Source organism: Euprymna scolopes, chromosome 36 (genome assembly GCF_053919585.1).
Source record: "Euprymna scolopes isolate OS-2025 chromosome 36, ASM5391958v1, whole genome shotgun sequence".
NCBI lineage: Eukaryota > Metazoa > Mollusca > Cephalopoda > Sepiida > Sepiolidae > Euprymna > Euprymna scolopes.
The window spans coordinates 91,200,517-91,208,647 of NC_136517.1; the positions used below are offsets into that span (position 1 = coordinate 91,200,517).

At 36.8% G+C, this 8,131-nt stretch overlaps 1 pseudogene; it reads right to left on the reverse strand.

Moving 5' to 3' along the window:
- Nucleotides 1-216: 216 nt before the first annotated feature.
- Nucleotides 217-391, reverse strand: LOC145260869 (U2 spliceosomal RNA; annotated as a pseudogene).
- Nucleotides 392-8,131: the final 7,740 nt, after the last annotated feature.

The following is an 8,131-nucleotide window of genomic DNA, read 5'->3' on the forward strand; positions in this document are numbered from 1 at the left end:
AAAACCAGCTCCCCTAAATGTAGGCAAAAAGGAGGCACTCTGGTTACCAAAAATAATAATTGTCCCAGTATAGAGGGTTTCCCCTCCATTGACTGGTACAAATTATCTTAAGTGCAGCATCTGCCGGAACAGATGGTATTTATTTGCTCCCCCACCGAGCAAATTAGGCACAAGGCCAATTTTTAATGTGAGGAGTGAAGGGAGGGGGAAGGGAAAAAGGGGACCAGCTCCCGAGAGGTGGGAAATGGGAGCTGGTTAAAGGTCAGGCATGTGGGGTTGCCCCCACATCTGGTCTTTGCTAGTCATAGCTAGTCCTAGCTAGTCATAGCTTGCAGTATCTGCCGGAACAGATACTACACTTTGATCTTGGCCAAAAGGCCAAGAAAAGCGTATTTATTTGCTCTCTCACCGAGCAAATAAGACACAAGGCCGATTTTTAATGTGAGGAGTGAAGGGAAAATGAGGACCAACTCCCCGGGGAGTAGGGGAGCTGGATAGTGACAATTGGTATGAAGGGTTGGTATTTATTTGCTCCCCCACCAGTCAAATTAGGCACAAGGCCGATTTTTAATGTGAAGAGGGAAGGGAAATGGGGACTAACTCCCCGGGGAGTAGGGGAGCTGGATAGTTACAATTGGTATGAAAGGTTGTCCCTATATTTACCAAGGTCTTATATGTGGGGTTGCCCTCACATATTGTCTTTGCTTGCAGTATCTGCCTGAACAGATGGTATTTATTTGCTCCCCCACCGAGCAAATTAGGCACAAGGCCGATTTTTAATGTGAGGAGTGAAGGGGAAATGGGGACCAACTCCCCGGGGAGTAGGGGAGTTGGATAGTGACAATTGGTATGAAGGGTTTCCCCTACATTGACCAAGGTCTTATATGTGAGGTTGCCCACACATATGGTCTTTGCTTGCAGTATCTGCCTGAACAGATGGTATTTATTTGCTCCCCCACTGAGCAAATTAGGCACAAGGCCGATTTTTAATGTGAGGAGTGAAGGGAAAATGGGGACCAACTCCCCGAGGAGTAGGGTTGCCCCTACATTGACCAAGGTCTTATATGTGGGGCTGCCCCCACATATGGTATTTGCCGGAACAGATACTAAACTTTGATCTTATTATTTAATTTATTTCGTCTAAAGAAAAAATTACAATTAAAAAAATTCCAATATAAAATTTAAAAAATTTTAAAAAAAGTAAAATCTCCAAAAGACAAAACAAATTTAGGCACAAGGCCCTACAAGATCTGGGGAGGGGAGTGTTGCAGGGTCTTTGTAACTAAAGTACAAATTGGAGTCTTTGGCGACTTTACTCTTGACTGGCAACATTTACCACAATACCTCATTCACTATGTGGACTCTAAACTAACTGATGAAAATCCCAGCGTTTTTGCAAAAAGATATATATACAACTTCTCGGTGTGTGTGTGTGTGTGTGTGTGTGTGTGTGTGTGTGTGTGTGTGTGTGTGTGTGTGCGTGTGCTTTTTTTTCTTGCTTAAAAAGCTAAGAACAGAATCTATTAACAACAAACCTTTGATATTGACCAAAATGGCCAAGCACAAAAGTGTTATGGCAGACCGACTGACAGACCGACCGACCGACTAATAACCTAGAATACCCGTTAATCAGTATTCGCTGCAGCTATCTATGTATGAATTTGTAAAAGTTTTCAGTTATTCTTTATGCAACGTTTTCGCTTATCGACGCGTGTATAGATAACTATCAGGGAGACCCGACGTTGCTCGGGAGTGAATGAGGATCTAGGAATGTTTCAGCCTCCAATATTTTTTTGTCATCGAAATCAGTAAAATCGTCAATTTTTTTAATCATCCCCGCAGTGACTTTGTCTATAATACAATGTTGTCTACATTGCACTGTAGAGATCCTAACGTTGATTTTATAAATTTATCTCTACAATATATATATAAATGCAGCTTTGTCTGTCTGTGTCTGTGAGTCCCTTTCTTATAAACTCCGAAACGGCTAAACAGATTTTCTTTATAATTTAAACAACCTAGGTGTATAAGTCTGGAAGTGATCTTTTTGTTTTGTCTCAGAATACCTCCAGAAAATTACCGATAATCGAAACCTTTATTTTTATTTGTCAATCATAGATAAAGCCATTTTTCCATGTCGTCGCTTAGCAACAATGATAGAACAATGGGCCGTGAAAATTCTACTGTGGGTAAGTTAATAGCGTGTTTTTTTTTGTTTTTTTTGTTTTGTTTCTTTTTGCATGACGTGGTCTGTGGGTTTAAACTCCGGACATAAATCTCTTTTCTTTTTTTTTCATTAACTGAAAATTTTTTTTATAAGACTTGAAAATTTACCTTTTTTAGTTTTGCCTCCTTTTTTTTTGCATGAAGTGGTATGTAAGTTCAAACGTAAATTTCTTAATGTTCTGGTTTTTTTTTTTCGTTAACTAGAGAGAATTATATATAAAATAATTTTATAAAACAAACAGTAGATTCTCTACAGTGCAATGTAGAATAACATATATTTTGGAATAACTTACTGCATTGAGGCATATGAAGCTTCCTCCCGGGTGATTTCACGGATTTCGATGACAATAAAAATATAGGAGTGTGAAATATTCGTTGATCATCATTCAATCCCGGAAACACCGAGTGTCCCTGCTAGTTTAATATAATGGCTTAAATTAAAGTTTAAAATACAAATATCAGGTGTCATGGCTGAATTGTGTTCTAAACAGAAACATTCATTTCGAGCGCGCCCCTGTCTTATCAAAGAACCAACTGTTGATTTTATACGCCGGGCCTTCCTGTTTGTGCGGTAATAAAATCAAAGTCGCCTGTTTTTTTCCTTTTATCGCATTATTTTGATTATCGATTAATGATACTTACCGAAGACATTCCGATATAAAACTATCTACAAACACTGATCAGCCCTTAGATCATCAAAAGATTTTATTTTATTTTATTTTTAAAAATATAATAGTTATCTCCCTTGATTCCACAAATGGAATAGTTTAACAATTCTACAAATTGAATAGTTTAACATTTCATTAACCCAGCGTTTTAAACAATTCCACAAATTTAGCCCAGCGTTTAACCCAGCGTTTAACCCAGCGTTTAACAAATTTGACCCAGCGTTTAACAAATTTAACCCAGCTTTTAACAATTCCACATATTGAACAGTTTAACATTTCATTCATCCAGCGTTTTAAACAATTCCACAAATTTAACCCAGCGTTTAACCCAGCGTTTAACCCAGCGTTTAACAAATTTGACCCAGCGTTTAACAAATTTAACCCAGCTTTTAACAATTCCACATATTGAACAGTTTAACATTTCATTCATCCAGCGTTTTAAACAATTCCACAAATTTAACCCAGCGTTTAATAAATTTAACCCAGCGTTTATCCCAGCGTTTAACAAATTTAACCTAGCGTTTAACAAATTTAACCCAGCGTTTAACAAATTTAACCCAGCCTTTAACAATTCCACATATTGAATAGTTTAACATTTCATTAACCCAGCGTTTTAAATTTAAAAAAGACTCTACATAATTATTTCAAAGGTTCGTCGCCAAAATTCAACATGCCCGCATATCCACTGACGAACTTTAAAACAAATTTTCTAATGAAAATCAATAAGCCATTTATTGACCTTTCTTTTTTTCTAATTTTCTTTTAATTTTCTATTTTAATTATCAACGTAAAATTTACAACTTCTTTCTTATGTTTGAAATATTTTCAGGACTATCCGCCTTACTTACTACAAAAATGCTGGTTTATTTTAGTGTCTTAAACTTCTTTCCCCTCCTTTGTGCTGATGAGGAGATTATATTCGAAAACAAAGTAGTTGTCAATTATTGTCAATGCTTATTCTCAATTTTAATAACATTTATATCGTTTCTGAAACGACCGTACACTCAATTTTATTTTGTTTGGTATTTTTCCTTTTGAAACTGATTCATAATTTACAATTATCTATCTTTATACTCAATATTAATATAGCTCTAGGATACATATACCTATTGAGCTTATTATATATCTACATTACTGTTGTGTCTGTATCAATAACAACACGAACGCAGAAAGTAAAGGTAAAACAAATATATTAAGACGAAAAGATTATACATATTTACAAAGGTTCAGTTGTACTTCAGTTGGAAGATTGTCCGGCAGAGGGCGTGTTAAAGTCTTTCATGGAGCAACCGGCACATGCGTCTTGCCTATCCGGCGTTCGAACACAGCTCCCCGGTCTTGCTGACTTGATACTTTTATCTATATCTTGTTCACCCATGCATGCTAATTAATGGGCGTCTCCACAACAATTACTATGACCACTGTTCTTTTAATGTACATACATAAAAATAAACTTTGTTTCTATAATATATGCGTGCGTGCGTGCGTGCGCGCGTGCGCGCGTGCGCGCGTGCGTGTGCGTGTGTGTGTGTGTGGGGGGGGTTGTACTTTTATCCGTCCTGTAAAGTTTAGCGAGTAATACACGTGCTTTTCATTGACTCGGGACGAAACCATAGTGGTGAATAGACGCGAAAAAAAAAAAATAAAAATGAAACACCCACCTCGAACGTACCTCACTGCCTGAAACGAATTTAGAAACTAATCCTTTATTCTATCGTAACGTGTCTGTTACTTTTTAACTGTGTCGTTACAGTTACAACCTCTTGGAGTCCCGGGCTGTCCGGAGTCGCTACAAAAGGAACAAACAAATAATTAAAAAAAATTAATAAATAAAAACCCGACTCCGCAATTTTTTTTAAAAGTGCTACTGAAATGTATTTCTTCTTTATATTCTCAAAGTCTTTTTGGGCACACATGTACTTTTTAAAAGTCTCTGTCCCCGCCACATGACGCTGCGCTAGCCAGTTCTTTTTCGCGCTGGTCCATCCTTCAATGGCGCGCACTTTGCTTTTCTTTGGGACCATGTAGTGTGTTTTTCACTCTTTTTCTTGTGACCCAAGCTCGGGCAATCTTGCTATTTTGCAAATATGCTTAAATAGTTGCTAATAATTTCTCTAGCCAGCTATCCTTCGGCTGCTTCTGATTTACTCAAACGCGCTCATATGCACGCTGTTAGACTATATTAAAGATTAACAGAAGAATATTAATTACTGATATAATCCTATGTTTTCTTAGTAAAATCTTTTTTTCAACTATTGTATAAAATTCCCCTTTCTCTGTGTGTGTGTGTGTGTCTGTGTGTGTGTGTGTGTGTGTGTGTGTGTGTGTGTGTGTGTGTGTAAGTTCGTTTCCTATGGACTAAAAAGCGGCTGACCCGATTTTTATTAACTTTAACACTAAGGTACTTTATATGCGGGGCAAATAGATAGGTTTTGTATCGGAACGTCTTGGATAAGTATCGATATTTGATAATTGAAATCCTTCGATGAAAGAAGGAGCATGCGATTTTAACCAAAGTTAACACCTTACACAGCCTAACATCACAAGTGCATTTGAGAAGTTTTATTACCACACAAGCTGAAAGTAGCGGCATATAAAATCAAAAGTTCGTTCTTTGATATGACAGGGGCGCGTTCGAAATGAATGTTTAGGATAAAGCGCAACTGAACCATGATACTTGACTTTTTTTTCATTTTAAATTTTAATTCAAGCCATTATCTCCGCACAAGCAGTAAGGCCAGTTATATAGGTGGGGAGAAAGTTCTTTGATATGACAAGGACGCGTTCGAAATTAATGTTTAATTTTTAGAGCACAATTGAAGCTATATATTTGACTTTTGCATTTTAAACTTTGATGCAAGCTTATTATATATAAAAATCAATTTTATTAAATCAAGAGTAGGTTCTCTACAGTGCAATGTAGACTACTGTCCAATGTGGACTATGTCCTGGAGGAGATGCGTGTGAAGCTTCATCCCGGTTCTGTACAGACAATTTGATTGAAAAATAGTCGATTTCACTGATTTCGATAACAATAGAAGTATGGGCGTATTAAACATTCGTAGATCATCATTTAATTCAGGGTATGGTTAGGTCTTCCTGATAGTGTCTATGTAATATCGAGTGCGAACGTAGGCTAATCATGTTTTGTCATTTTTACGCTAGTAACTGTAAATTGACAGGCGTAAGAACTGACGTTATAACAATATATTTAACTAGCGGGAGCGGGGGGGATTTTTCTGTGCGTAAAATACGCTTAAATATGATATTTTAATTGGCCCAGATTTCGTATACCTTATTATAGCGTTGTGATTTCAAAAATAAAAATAAAAATATTTAAGTGCCATCAGCTAGAATCGAAACTGTAGCATTCAAAGCTGGTGACGTTACCACAGTACCAACGTGATATGCATATAAACTGAATAAAATTTGTAAAAACTCTAAGATGAATGTACAAAATTTATAACGATTTTTTCTACTTGTTACTCATTCTGACCATTTAAAAACTATTTTAACCGGTAACTGTATACCCATAAAAATACGACCCGTAAAAAAATCCAATCATTTGAGGCTCCTAGAGCCTCTCTGCAAGTTTTAGTTTCGGAGGAGATTGAAGTTAAAAATATAAATACCGATAGATAGACTAACAGACAGACCAACAAACATAAGACGTTTATTTAGTCAATTCTACTGTTGGTTTATGAAAGCTGCGTATCCAAATAGACTTAAGATAATTAGGTAAATATGACACATTTTTTTCATCTTATATCATTCGATTATTAGTAATATGAACCATCTACTCTCGTATTTCGTTTCCCAATCAATATTCGACAGGTATTGTTCTTTTGTGTGCGTGTGTGTGTGTGTGTGAGAGAGTATGTGTGTGTATTTGCGTGTGTGTCTGTGTTTGTTTGTGTTTGCGTGTGTGTATGTGTTTGCGTGTTTGTGTGTGTTTGCATGTTTGCATGTGTGTGTGTGTTTGCGTGTATCTGTGTGTATGTTTGTGTGCGCTTGTGTGTGTATGTTTGTGTGTGTGTGTGTGTGTGTGTGTGTGTGTGTGTGTGCAGTTCTCTTCTGATGTTTTATTTTTTAATGAGAGTCGCCACAATGCGCGGCCAACCAGGTACTTATGTTCTCCAGCCGTGCCCGACGGTGAGCTGTATCGATTTTCGGACTCGTAATTTTCCTGTCCCGTTTCCTTGGAGTAATACATTCCCAGATATATTATTGATCACCTCCGCAACGAAAACACCAAACACCATTTGTCGAGATGCAATTAGATGTTGACTAAACCACACGCTGTTTTTATTACAAAAAGCAAGCAAAATATATGGCATATCGAAATATACATGAGTCAAGCAGGCTAAGTGAATAACCACCGTAATATTCTTACTAAGTTGAAATCCAGCCCAGATGAACGTTGCAGTTCTATTTTTTACAAAGGGGTTACTACTTAGCAAAGCTAAAAAGCAACTCGAGGGTAAGAAAAATCGTGTCTGTCAGTTTGATGATAAAAATGCATATTTCTTATTGAAAATGCATCAGACAAAGTGTGAAACCACTAAACGTAAGGAGCTATCAAGAACAAAAATAATTTGAGTATTTTTTTATATATTTTTTGCAGACTGCTATCCTCAGCTTCACAGTGGTTGTGGATTCACCACGTGTCGACCAACTTTTCCTCTGGCCTTCCTCAGCTCCGTGACGTGGCAGGAATGTTGAGTCATTAATTACGGTCTTCCGTAGTTGTTGCTGTGTCACGGCGTTTGGCCAACTAATCCTCTGGTCTGCTTTGGAAGGCGCATTGGATAAAGATGTTGAGTCTCTATGGTTCCAGGTGAGCATTGTCTGAAGATAGTGGTTTCAATCCCACTTAAAGAGGCCAGAGGAGTAATAGTGAGTGATGAGACAAGAATAACTATGAAAGGGAGTATTAATAACTATGGAAGGGAGTATTAATAAATATGGAAGAGAGTATTAATAACTATGGAAGAGAGTATTAATAATTATGAAAGGGAGTATTAATAACTATGGAAGAGAGTATTAATAACTATGGAAGGGAGTATTAATAACTATGGAAGGGAGTATTAATAACTATGAAAGGAAGTATAAATAACTATGGACGGGAGTATTAATAACTATGAAAGGGAGTATTAATAACTATGGAAGAGAGTATTAATAACTATGGAAGAGAGTATTAATAACTATGGAAGAGAGTATTAATAATTATGAAATGG